Source organism: Bos indicus, chromosome 8 (assembly GCF_029378745.1).
Source record: "Bos indicus isolate NIAB-ARS_2022 breed Sahiwal x Tharparkar chromosome 8, NIAB-ARS_B.indTharparkar_mat_pri_1.0, whole genome shotgun sequence".
NCBI classification, from domain to species: Eukaryota; Metazoa; Chordata; class Mammalia; order Artiodactyla; family Bovidae; genus Bos; species Bos indicus.
This window is the reverse complement of record NC_091767.1, coordinates 81,895,376-81,908,762: the sequence shown is the minus strand read 5'-3', so window position 1 is coordinate 81,908,762 and position 13,387 is coordinate 81,895,376. Positions and strand designations below refer to the sequence as shown.

Here is a 13,387-nt window from a genome sequence, read left to right as displayed (position 1 = left end):
ACCCAGGTCTCCTGCATTGCGGGCAGACGCTTTAACCTCTGAGCCACCAGGAAAGAAGCCTCATATATCTGGTAGGTTGGTTATATTTACAAACTTTGGAGAAGGACCTTTTGTTGGAAATGTTCTGTGTGTCCCAGCAGTGCATTCCCTTCTTGTCACCAGAAATGTGTACTCTAGGGATGCCCTCTGTATAGGCTGTGTGGGTCCTTCTGTTGTGGCTTGCTGAGTAGCCAGGAGTAGCTGGCCCTGGTCCAGTTGATTGCCAGGTCTGACCTTGTGTGCAGGCTGCCAGCCACTGGTGGATGGTATTGGGTCCTAGTATAGCTGGCTGCATGGCCAGAAGAATCCCAGTCCTGATGTTGGTGTACTGGTAGCTGGGGCTGGGTTGTAAAGTATATGACTGTAGAGCCCCTGGGATCCAAGAGCTAGTGTCAGCCTGCTTAGGTGGGGCAGTGGTCCCAGGGATCTCAGGACTGCTGTCTCTCCATTGGTCCTGGCTGGTCCCAGCACTAGTGGGACCCTTGGGGATGCAGCCCCATTCTGAGGTCTCTGGCTGCAGAGCCCTGGGGGTCCCAGGGCTAGTGCCAGTGCATTGGTGTGCTGGGCTGGATCCTGTGCTCTCTGGTGATCAGGGCCAATCCCAGGGTTCTGTGGGCTTAGATGGTCTTAAGGCAGCAGGTCTGCTGGTGGGGGTTGTGTCTCAGCCCTGCTAGTTGCTTGGCCAGAGGTATCTCAGTACTGCTGCCTACAGGTTGGTGGACATGCCTGAGTCTCAGCACTTATAAGCTAGAGGAGTGATTCCAAAATGGTGCTTATCAGCACCAGTGTCCACCAGGTAGAATGAGCTTTCACAAATGGCTACCACCAGTGTCTGTGCTTCCAGAGTGAGTTCCAGTTGCGTCCTGCCTCTCTGGGAAGCTTTTCAAGATCAGCAGCTGAGTCTGACCCAGGCTTCTTTCAAATGATTGCTTTTTCTCTAGGTCCTAGAATGTGTGAGATTTTGTATGTGCTCTTTAGGAGTGGAGTCTCTATTTTACACAGCCTTCTGGCTCTCCTGAAAGTAATCCACTCTGACTTTTAAAGCCAAGTGTTGTGGAGGCTCATCTCAGTGCAGGACCCCTGAGCTGGGGAGCCTGATGAGTGTCTTGGAGTCCTTGCTCCTTGGAGAGAACCTCTGTGCAACTGTAATTATTCTCACATTTGTGAGTTGACTACCTGGTATGGGTCTTGACTATCCTGCATCTCCACTTCTCCTTTCCTTTGTGGTTCCATCTTTGGTTTTAGAAGGTCTTTTTTGCTAATATTTTCTAAATCTCACTTGAACATCTGGAAGTTCATGGTTCACATACTATTGAAGCCTGGCTTGGAGAATTTTGAGCATTCCTTTGCTAGTGTGTGAGATGAGTGCATTTGTGTGGTAGTTTGGGCATTGTTTGGCATTGCCTTTCTTTGGGACTGGAATGAAAACTTACCTTTTCCAGGCCTGTGGCCACTGCTGAGCTTTCCACATTGCTGGCATACTGAGTGCAGCACTTTCACAGCATCATCTTTTAGGGTTTGAAATAGCTCAACTGGAATTCTATCACCTCCACTAGCTTTGTTCGTAGTGACCCTTCCTAAGACCCACTTCATATTCCAGGATGTCTGGGTCTAGGTGAGTGATCACACCATCGTGCTTGTCTGGGTGGTTAAGATCTTTTTTGAATAGTTCTGTGTCTTTTTGACACTTCTTCTTTTTATATTCTGTTAGGTCCATATCATTTCTGTCCTTTACTGTGCCCAGCTTTGCATGAAATGTTCCTTTGGTATCTCTAATTTTCTGAAGAGATCTCTAGTCTTTCCCATTCTACTATTTTCCTCTATTTCTTTGCATTGATCACTCAGGAACGCTTTCTTATCTCTCCTTGCTGTTCTTTGGAACTTTGCATTCAAATGGGTATATCTTTCCTTTTCTCCATACATATGTCAAAACATATCAAATTGTACTCTTTAAATATGAATACATCCTTGAAACCATCACCACAATTAAGATAATGAACATGTATATCATACCCTCAACTTTCCTAGTGCTCCTTTGTCTACTTTTCTTCTACCTGTTTTACTCCACTCTCTCCTCCCATTCCCATATCAGATCAGATCAGTTGCTCAGTCGTGTCCGACTCTTTGCAACCCCATGAATCGCAGCACGCCAGGCCTCCCTGTCCATCACCAACTCCTGGAGTTCACTCAGTCAGACTCACATCCATCGAGTCAGTGATGCCATCCAGCCATCTCATCCTCTGTCATCCTCTTTTCCTCTTGCCACCAATCCCTCCCAGCATCAGGGTCTTTTCCAATGAGTCAACTCTTTGCATGAGGTGGCCAAAGTACTGGAGTTTCAGCTTTAGCATCATTCCTTCCAAAGAAATCCCAGGGCTGATCTCCTTCAGAATGGACTGGTTGGATCTCCTTGCAGTCCAAGGGACTCTCAAGAATCTTCTCCAACACCACAGTTCAAAAGCATCAATGCTTCAGCGCTCAGCCTTCTTCACAGTCCAACTCTCACATCCATACATGACCACAGGAAAATCCATAGACTTGACTAGACGAACCTTTGTTGGCAAAGTAATGTCTCTGCTTTTGAATATGCTATCTAGGTGCATCACAACTTTCCTTCCAAGGAGTAAGCGTCTTTTAATTTCATGGCTGCAATCACCATCTGTAGTGATTTTGGAGCCCAGAAAAATAAAGTCTGACACTGTTTCCACTGTTTCCCCATCTATTTCCCATGAAGTGATGGGACCGGATGCCATGATCTTTGTTTTCTGAATGTTGAGCTTTAAGCCAACTTTTTCACTCTCCACTTTCACCTTCATCAAGAGGCTTTTTAGTTCCTCTTCACTTTTTGCCATAAGGGTGGTGTCATCTACATATCTGAGGTTATTGATATTTCTCCCGTCAGTCTTGATTCCAGCTTGTGTTTCTTCCAGTCCAGTGTTTCTTATGATGTACTCTGCATATAAGTTAAATAAACAGGGTGACAATATACAGCCTTGACGTACTCCTTTTCCTATTTGGAACCAGTCTGTTGTTCCATGTCCAGTTCTAACGGTTGCTCCTCCCATTCCCAGGCAATCACTAATCTGCTTTCTGTCACTATAAACTAATTTACATTTTGTAAAATTTCATATAAATTGATTCAGATAATACATCCTCTGTTTTGAGGGGTCTTTTTTCACTTAGTATAATTGTTTTGGTAACTGTGTTGTGTAGCTTGTGTTACTAGTTCATTTTTATTGGTGAGTAGTCTTTCATTATTTGGATATAGCAGTTTTTTGTCTCCTTTTCATGGACATTTAGGTAGTTTTCAATTTTTTTTATACAGATAAAACTTATGAATATTTATGTTAAAGTGTTTGGATGAGCATAGCTTTTATTTCTCTTGGGTAAAAGTGTAGGAGTGGAAGGGCTAAATTGTAGGGTAGGTAAAAGTTTAGCTTTTTAAGAAATTGCGGTTTCCGGTTCCAGATGGTGGAGTAAGACATGTGCCTATCTCCTGGGAGAGCAACAAAATCACAATTAGCTGTTGAACAACGGTTGAACAATGGGGGATGCTGGAACCCAACAGAAAGAGATATCTTATATCCAAAGACAAAGAAGAAGCTCCAACAAGGCAGTAGGAGGGACGCAATCACGATAAAATCAAATCCAATACCCTCCAGGTGGGCCACCCAAAAACTGGAGAACAATAATACCCAAGAAGTTCTCCCACTGTTATGAGGGGTCTGAGTCCCATGTCAGGCTTCCCAGCCTGGGGATCCAGCAAAGGGATTGGGAAGCCCTTGAAGGCCAGCATGATTTGATTACATGACTTCTACAGGATTGGGGGAAATAGAGACTCAACTCTTGGAGGGCACAAACAAAATTGATATGCACCAAGATCCAAGGGAAAGGAGCAGTGACCTCACAGGAGACTGAACCAGACCTACCTGCTAGTGTTCAAGGGTCTCCTATGGAGGCGTGGGTTGGGGGGCTTACTGCAGGGATGGGAGCACTGGCAGCAGCAGTCCTGGAAGCTGTCCCTTGGTTTAAGTACTCTGAGAGGTCACCATTAACCCTACCATGCATGACCCTATAGACCCCAGGGCTGGGTCAGTTCAGTTCAGTTCAGTCGCTCAGTTGTGTCCGACTCTTTGTGACCCCATGAATTGCAGCACACCAGGCCTCCCTGTCCATCACCATCTTCCAGAGTTCATTCAGACTCACGTCCATCGAGTTGGTGATGCCATCCAGCCATCTCATCCTTTGTCGTCCCCTTTTCCTCCTGCCCCCAATCCCTCCCAGCATCAGAGTCTTTTCCAATGAGTCAACTCTTCTCATGAGGTGACCAAAGTACTGGAGTTTCAGCTTTAGCATCATTCCTTCCAAAGTACACCCAGGACTGATCTTTAGAATGGACGGGTTGGATCTCCTTGCAGGCCAAGGAACTCTCAAGAATATTCTCCAACACCACAGTTCAAAAACATAAATAAAACCCAGGGCTGAGTCACCTCAGGACAAAAAGCTAACAGGGAGTACAGTCCCATCCATCAGCAGATAATTGGATTAATGCTTTACTGAGCAAGGCCCTGCCCACCAGAGCAAGACCCAGTTTTTCCCACCCAACCCCTCCCATCAGGAAGCTTACACAAGGCTCTTTGCCTCATGCAGTAGAAGGCAGACAGAAGAAGCAAGAAGAACCACAATTTCACAGTGGCTAGAATGGAAACCACATTACAGAAAGTTGATCAGGATAAGAAAGCAGAGAGTTATGTCCCAGATGAAAGGAGAAGATAAAACCCCAAAGAGAACTAAATGAAGTGGATCTAGGCAACCTTCCAGAAAAAGAATTCAGTATAATGATAATGATGATCCAGGATCTCAGAAACAGAATGGAGAAAATGCAAGAAATGTTTGCCAAAGACCTACAAGAACTAAAGAACAAATAGAGATGAACAATATACTGGAAGGAATCAATAGTAGAAGAACTGAGGCAGCATAACAGATAAATGACCTGGAGGACAGAATGGTGGAAGTCACTGTTACAGAACAGAATATAGAAACAAGAATGAAAAAAAAATGAAGACAGTGTAAGAGACCTCTGGGACAATGTTAACTGCACCAACATTATAGGGGTCCCAGAAGAAGAATACAGAGAGAAAGCACTTTAGAAAATATTTGAAAAGATAATAGCTGAAAATTTCCCTAACATGGGAAAGGAAACAGTCAACCAAGTCCAGGAAGTGCAGAGCATTCCAAGCAGGATAAATGCAAAGAGGAATACACTGAGACACATAGTAATCAAACTGACTAAAATTAAAGACAAAGATAAAATATTAAAAGTGACAAAGGAAAAACAATAAGTAACATACAAGGGAACTCCCATAAGTTTATCAAATGATTTCTCAACAGAAACTACAGGCCAGAAGGGAATGGAATAATTTATTTAAAGTCATGAAAAGGAAGAACCTACAACCAAGAATACTCTACCCAGCAAGACTGTGATTCATATTTAACAGAGAAATCAAAAGCTTTCCAGACAAGCAAAAGTTAAGAGAATTCAGCACCACCAAACCAGCTTTACAACACTAAAGGAACTTCTCTAGGCAGGAAACACAAGAGAAGGAAAAGACCTACACAAAATAAACCCCAAACAATTAAGAAAATGGTAATTATATTGCCAATTACCTTAAATGTAAGTGGTTCAAATGCACCAAACAAAAGATATAGACTGGCCGCGTGGATTAAAACAAGTACATGTATGCACTTCTGCTTACCACACTGCTCTACTTAACCCCTCCAAATTGTATGTATTTATTTTATATTGTTAGGTTAATCATGTTTCCGTTATGGCTTGCAATTGTAATTATCTTTTGTTTTTGTCTGGCTATTGATTGTGAAAACATCTTTTACTATTGTGATTATGTAACTATTATTAATTTAGTACCACTGTATCATGATTGGTCAACAGAAAATAATATAATTTTATATCACTAAAACTACCATTTAATAGAAAAACCTGTGACCACTTTTTAAAATCCAGATGGATATCAGAATTATCTTGGAAATTTTTGAAAAATACAGACGCTCAGATATTTCTTTTTTTTCCCTCCAAAGCTCCAGATAAACATATTTAATGAGCAGCCATGTTTAAAAACAACTAGACTTTATGATGATATTTTCATTTTATATAGTTGGTTTCACTTTTTCTGTTTCCTTTTCACTGCTCATTTATGTTTTTCAATTTTCTGTCTCTTTATTTTTTTTTTTTTGATGTTCTTTCTCAAGTCTTTATTAAGCATAGTAGCAATCAGGCATAGTAGAAATGCTTTTGTGTGTGTATGTATATATGTGTGTATATATGACTGCAGCCATGAAATTCAAAGATGCTTACTCCTTGGAAGGAAAGTTATGACCAACCTAGATAGCATATTCAAAAGCAGAGACATTACTTTGCCAACAAAGGTTCGTCTAGTCAAGGCTATGGTTTTTCCTGTGGTCATGTATGGATGTGAGAGTTGGACTGTGAAGAAGGCTGAGCGCCGAAAAATTGATGCTTTTGAACTGTGGTGTTGGAGAAGACTCTTGAGAGTCCCTTGGACTGCAAGGAGATCTAACCAGTCCATTCTAAAGGAGATCAGCCCTTGGATTTCTTTGGAAGGACTGATGCTAAAGCTGAAACTCCAGTACTTTGGCCTCCTCATGCGAAGAGTTGACTCATTGGAAAAGGCTCTGATGCTGGGAGGGATTGGGGGCAGGAGGAGAAGGGGACGACAGAGGATGAGATGGCTGGATGGCATCACCGACTCAATGGACGTGAGTCTGAGTGAACTCTAGGAGTTGGTGATGGACAGTGAGGCCTGGCGTGCTGCAATTCATGGGGTTGCAAAGAGTCGGACACGACTGAGCGGCTGAACTGAACTGAACTGATACATGTTTGTATGTGTAAGGATATATACATACCTTATTCAAGATGCCACATTGTATTTAATTGCATTGAGCAGTTTCAACTGCATACAACAAATTCTGGTAAATTTCTCTTTTCATTTTTATTCTGTTACAAGTGCTTTCTATTTCCTTGTTATGACTTCTTAGATAACACCCATCATTTGAAAGTAGACACTTAATTTCCAAATGCATGGGATTTTTAAAGTATCTTTGATATTAATTTCTCATTTTGGTATTAATTTCTTATTAAAATGTTTCTCTGTAATTACTGTCTGTGTTTTTTCAGTCTTCTGACTTTATTGAACCTTTCAGTGGCTAAGTCAAGATCTCTCCTGGTAAATGTCATATCACACTTGAAAATATGTGAGTTATTTTCAAATATCTTTTGATATTGATCTCTAATGTAATTCCACAGTGATAAGAGAACAGACTCTGTATGATTTCAGTACCTTTAGACTATCAAATTTTTGAACCTGGTCTTATGTCCCTGAATATGTTTTAGTGTCTCATAGTTTATAATCTGTGGGAAGTTGAATAGAATTTTTATTCTACTGTTTTGTGAAAATTATATAAATCTTAATTATGTTGAATTGGTTCATAGTACTTTTCAGGTCTACTATATCCTTCTGCTTCTCTGTATATTCATTCTATTAAGTTTTGAGAGTTTGATGTTGAAACTCCAACTAAAAATCTTAATTTGTCTACTTAAAAATAATTATATAGTAGAACTGTAACTTTGTTCTGTATTTTCCAAGTCTCCTGTGTGTTATCATATTTTCATAATTTAAAAAATAAAAAGTAACAGACAAAAAAATTACTGTGTACACCTGAAACTAATACAGTATTGTAAATCAGCTAGCTTACTTGAATAAAAAAATTGCTAAGTTGTTTTCAAAAGGGGTTATACCATTCTATTCCCACTTGCAGTATATGAGAGTTTCCAGTTCCACATCCTCACCAACACTTAGGATGGTCAGTCTTTTTAATTTTAGCCCTTCTAATGTGTTTGTAGTAATATTGCACAATCATTTTAAATTGTATTTTTGTAATACAAGTCCTTTGTCAGATACATGATTTGCAAATGTTTTTCTCCCAGTTTATGACTTCCTTTTTTATTTTCATAATGGTATCTTTTGAAGAGCAAGAAGTTAATTTTGTTGAAGTCCAGTTTATTGATTATTTTACTTTAAAGTTTGTGCCTTTTATGTCCTATATAGGAAATCTTTTCCTAACCCAAGGTTGCTGAGATTCTTTTTTTTCCTATGTTTTCTTTCAGAGATTTTATAGTATTAGCTTTTACACTTTAGGTCTATGATCCATTTTGAGTTCACTTTTATATATTGTATGAGCAAAGGGTTCAGGCAATGGCACCCCACTCCAGTACCCTTGCCTGGAAAATCCATGGATGGAGGAGCCTGGTGGGCTGCAGTCCATGGGGTTTCGAAGAGTCGGACACGACTGAGCGACTTCCCTTTCACTTTTACTTTTATGCACCGGAGAAGGAAATGGCAACCCACTACAGTGTTCTTGCCTGGAGAATCCCAGGGACGGGGGAGCCTGGTGGGCTGCTGTCTATGAGGTTGCACAGAGTCGGACACGACTGAAGTGACTTAGCAGCAGCAGCAGCAGCAGCATGCCTTGATTACTATAGCCTTTTGATGAGTCTTGAAATCAATGTAAATGTAAGTCCTTCAACTTTGTTCTTTTCAAAGTTGTTTGGCTGTTCTAGGTTATTTACATATATGCCCTTTATTGGGTTGTGGAAGTTTTTCTCTATTCCAGGTCTGATGAGATTTAAAAAATCATGAGTGGTTATTTTTGATATGTGCTTTTCTGCCTACATTGAAGTACACATAAGTTCTTGAAGATTGTATTCTCATATAACTGTTTTGACTGCCTTTGTGCTAATTTTATGGTTGTTTTCCACAGTCCCATATGTTTTGAAATTCAAGCCATGGTGTCTGTAATGGGATTGAAGATCATTATATAAGCATTTGTCAACCAACTCAGAGGGACAGGAATCTTTGCACTTTTGATGCCTAGGTTCTTACTTGACTGAGGCACTTAAGTATTTACTTAGGCATTCATTTCACAAATATTCAACACAGTATTAGTCAAAGTAAATACTAGTTATGGTAACAAAATCCTAAATCTCAGTGGCTTAACATAATACAAGTGTTAATTTTTGCTAGTGTGACAGTTCAGTTCAGTTGCTCAGTCATGTCTGACTCTTTACAACCCCATGGACGGCAACATGCCAGGCTTCCCTATCCTTCACCAACTCCCGGAGCTTGCTCAAACACATGTCCATTGGGTCAGTGATGCCATCCAACCATCTCATCCTCTGTTGTCCCCTTCTCCTCCTGCCTCCAGTATTTCCCAGCATCAGGGTCTTTTCCAGTGAGTCAGTTGTTTGCATCAGGTGGCCAAAGTATTGGAGTTTCAGCTTCAGCATCAGTCCTTCCAATGAATATTCAGGACTGATTTTCTTTAGGATGGTCTGGTTGGATTTCCTTGCAGTCCGAGGGTCTTCTCCAATGCCACAGTTCAAAAGCATTAATTCTTCAGTGCTCAGCTTTCTTCATAGTCGAATTCTCACATCCATACATGACGACTGGAAAAACCATAGCTTTGCCTAGACGGACCTTTGTTGGCAAAGTAATGTCTCTCTGCTTTTTAATATGCTGTCTAGGTTGGTCATAGCTTTTCTTCCAAGGAGTAAATGTCTTAATTTCATGGCTGCAGTCATCATCTGCAGTGATTTTGGAGCCCCCAAAAATAAAGTCTCTCAGTGTTTCCACTGTTCCCCATCTATTTGCCATGATGTGATGGGATTGAATGCCATGCTTTTAGTTTTCTGAATGTTGAGTTTTAAGCCAACTTTTTCGCTCTCCTCTTTCATCAAGAGACTCTTTAGTTCCTGTTTATTTTCTGCCATAAGTGTGGTGTCATCTGCATATCTCAGGTTATTGATATTTATCCTGGCAATCTTGATTCCAGCTTGTGCTTCATCTGCCTGGCATTTTGCATGATGTATGTCAGTTGCTGCATGATGTATGTCAGGCCGCTGTATGTCAGTTGTCTCTCTTGTGCATGTTTTTATATACAGATTTCCTGAAGGTTCCCCAGTTTCTCTGGGGGTCCTTCCATTTTCTAGCTGCACTGATTCAGTTCTTTACTTCCAGCCTTGTGTTTTGGGGGAGAATTTAGAAGACTGCACAGGTTGTTTTAGAGGTCACGCATGAAAAGGCATGTACATCATTTATACTCTCATTTCTTTGGCCAGAACTTAGTCATACAGCCAGCCTAACTTCCAAGCTGCTGGGAAGTATTCATTTGCCACAGATGTGGGGAGTGCTGGTAAACTCTGTCACATACAACTCTGATGACTTAGGCACTGTGCTAGGTGCTGGGGATGTAGTAGTGGACTTGATTCTTGTTCTGGCTGAGGTTCCCTTCCAGGATGGATTGGGAGTAGAGGGTGTTGTGGCATACCTGGGTATTTGATAAAGGAAGAATCATTTACTGTCTTCCATTTGTGATTGGCCAGATGGCTTCTCTTGCTTGATGAAGTTAAGGTAATAATTTTCATAGGAAAAAGTAAACTGTTGAATATATTAACATGAATTATAATATAATTGAAGCATTAAAAATGTCACTAAACTTCTTATTAGTCTTGTAAGTAGTATTTTAACTAGATCTGTAAAGAACAAATATGGTAGATGTATATGGCTTGCATGATGTCTGAAAATTTTTTTGTCAGTGTGATCTCGGATGGCCTTGGCCTATAGTGGCTCCAAGCTGGATATCCGTTCCTGGCCAGAGATTGAGGTGGGGAGAAACTCTTCAACCTGGGGCTCATCTATCTGCTACCTCAATTTACCTACATTTAAACACTAAGTTACTTTACTTATCTTTAAGATGAAAGTTATTTTCAGCTTATCTTTAAGCTGAAAAGCAGTCTGACAATACTAAATCTGACTTTTTTTGGCAGCAGCTGGCAAGAGCTAAGTTCTGGCCATCTTTGGATAGTCTTTACTTTTCTGGTTGCCTCAAGCCCATCTGATTGCTTTACTCATTTTACTGACCTCTTTTGAACATTTGAATTTATGACTTTTGTATGAAGTGATTTACTAACTTTTGGATCGTCTTGAAATGACACTTAGAAAAAGAAATGGGTAGTTCAGAACAAATGTATCATACTTATTGGGGAAATTGCTATAGTTAGTAATCTATGTTCTCTGATGAGTTCAAAGTTTCATAGTTGTAGGGAAGAAAAGCTTATTGTTATTCAGTTCAATTCAGTTCAGTCACTCAGTCATGTCTGACTCTTTGCGACCCCACGAATCCAGCAATAATATACCATACGCCCTTTAGAAATCAGAGCTTTTGTTCTAATGATTTTTGTTTAAAGTTTATTGATTTTATAAGCTTGGTTTTTTTTTCACTATTTCTGGGTCTTGGTTCATTTCTAATATTACCTTGGTCATAAACCCTACTAAATGTGTTTCATACTTCATGAAACCATACGTACCAAAGTAAGACAGGTATTCAAACGAAAAATAGAGTGGAGCTTTTTCAAAAAAATTAATTTGGGCCAGGATTAGGGGTTCTTGAGAGATTGCCCAAAAGAACATAGCTGCTGAAGAACTGCTAGGGTTACTTCTGTTGTACATCTTTTAAATGTGTCTTAATTCTTATGGCATGATAATGTTTTCAGTTACTAAAAGAGTCAACTGATTTTAGCAGAAAACATTCACCTTCAATAATAATTTCTCTTTGAAATGTTTACAGAGAAGGAAAATGAGGTTGCTTAGTGGCAAAGCTGTTGAGTGTTTTCCCGGGAAACTAACTCTTGTCTGGTGCTCTTTTCATTGCACCAGCAGCTCCATATCAAGGGTTTCTGATGCTTCCTATTGAAGCATTCTTAAGCAAGTTTTTGGCAGACTTTTTTGTTGCATCTTTCTACTGTGTAAATAGAGGCATTAGAAGAAATGTAACTTTTGAATACTGCTTAACCAGTTTCTGCTTGGTAATGTGCCCCAAGACCCTCAGTGAATGCCAGCAAACAAATTAGACCCACAGTGTATTTGATATGTATATCTTTTCCCCAAACAAAATTTGAATTCTACAAACACAAATTGAGTCATTTTCCAAATGTTTGTATATGAATGGAAGTTTTTGTCCCATCCTTCTCTAACCAATACCATAAAACTTCTGAAGGTCTATGATGCATTTGTTTTAAAATGTTAATCCAAAACAAAACTTTATTCTGACTAAACTTGTAGCTATAGAGAGATACCAAACTCATTTCCATTGATCAGTACAACATGTTTGTACCAACTATACCCCAAAAAATGTGTAAAAGAGTGCCACGCTGTAAATTATAGTTGTAAACACAAGTGCAGCTGTTACAAATCTAGCAAAACCTCAGATTAAACAATTTAAAATTTACTGAAGATGACATTCCAGACCCATTTTTCATAATATAAACACTCTGGGACATGCCTTTGAAATGAGTGGGATTGTCATTAATATTAATGCCACTGAATTCAAGACTGGGAGGTCATTGCTTTTGAGCTTCATTTTCACTCCTAATTTTGGAATAAAATATGCTTTTAGCCTAAAATATGACATGTTTATTCACGGCCTGAAAAAAATTTGATCCTGTTGTTTTTGAATTGTAGGAATGCAAAAATATGGTATAAATATTTTATTCTTTATTTATGGCCTTTTAACTTAAATGAGTGTGTTATAATTAAATTTGGCAAAAATTAGCTGCTAGTGGAATTCAATTGCTTTGGTCAATTAAAAAAAATAGAAAGGCACTAAAAATAGTTGCTATTTTAAGATTGTATTAGTTTGACATTTTAGAATCCTGTATTTAAGGAATTTTATTTAAATGATTCTGAGCATGTTTCTTGTGGTTTTGCCTTTCAGCTAGACCAGGGTGGGACAAGCATTCAAAATCTGCACCACTCTAATTTGCTTTTCTCCTTATTTTCCACTTAGTGGTACGACTGGTTGAGTATCAATTCAGCATTATAATATTTTCTAGAATTACATTCTGTGCTCTGATATCTTTTGACATCTTGTATGAATTTTGAGTATATAAGGATCAAATTTAAGCTCTTTGAATGAACTGGGCTAGTAGTTCTGGGTGGTAGCGGGTGGGGAGGAGAAGGCAAGGTGGTTGTTTTGGTTTTGTTTCCTTGTTTATTGTTGACTAGATTTTAAAATTCATTTGCCTTTTCTGAATTTCTTATCTAGAGTTTTGAGGGAGCGTTTAAATTGGGTAATGGAGCATTTATGTGACTGTTGATAAACTATCCCTAGTCCTTGAATAAAAAGAGGCATTTATCAAAAGAAACCAGTAAAATCTCTCATTTACATTTGTTCTCTAACTTCAGTTGAACATATT

At 39.5% G+C, this 13,387-nt stretch overlaps 1 protein-coding gene across 30 annotated transcripts in view; it reads left to right on the top strand.

Annotated features, from left to right (window-relative positions):
- FANCC (FA complementation group C) overlaps positions 1-13,387 on the top strand; it is a 343,736-nt gene that overhangs the window by 22,212 nt on the left and 308,137 nt on the right. The window lies entirely within an intron of this gene.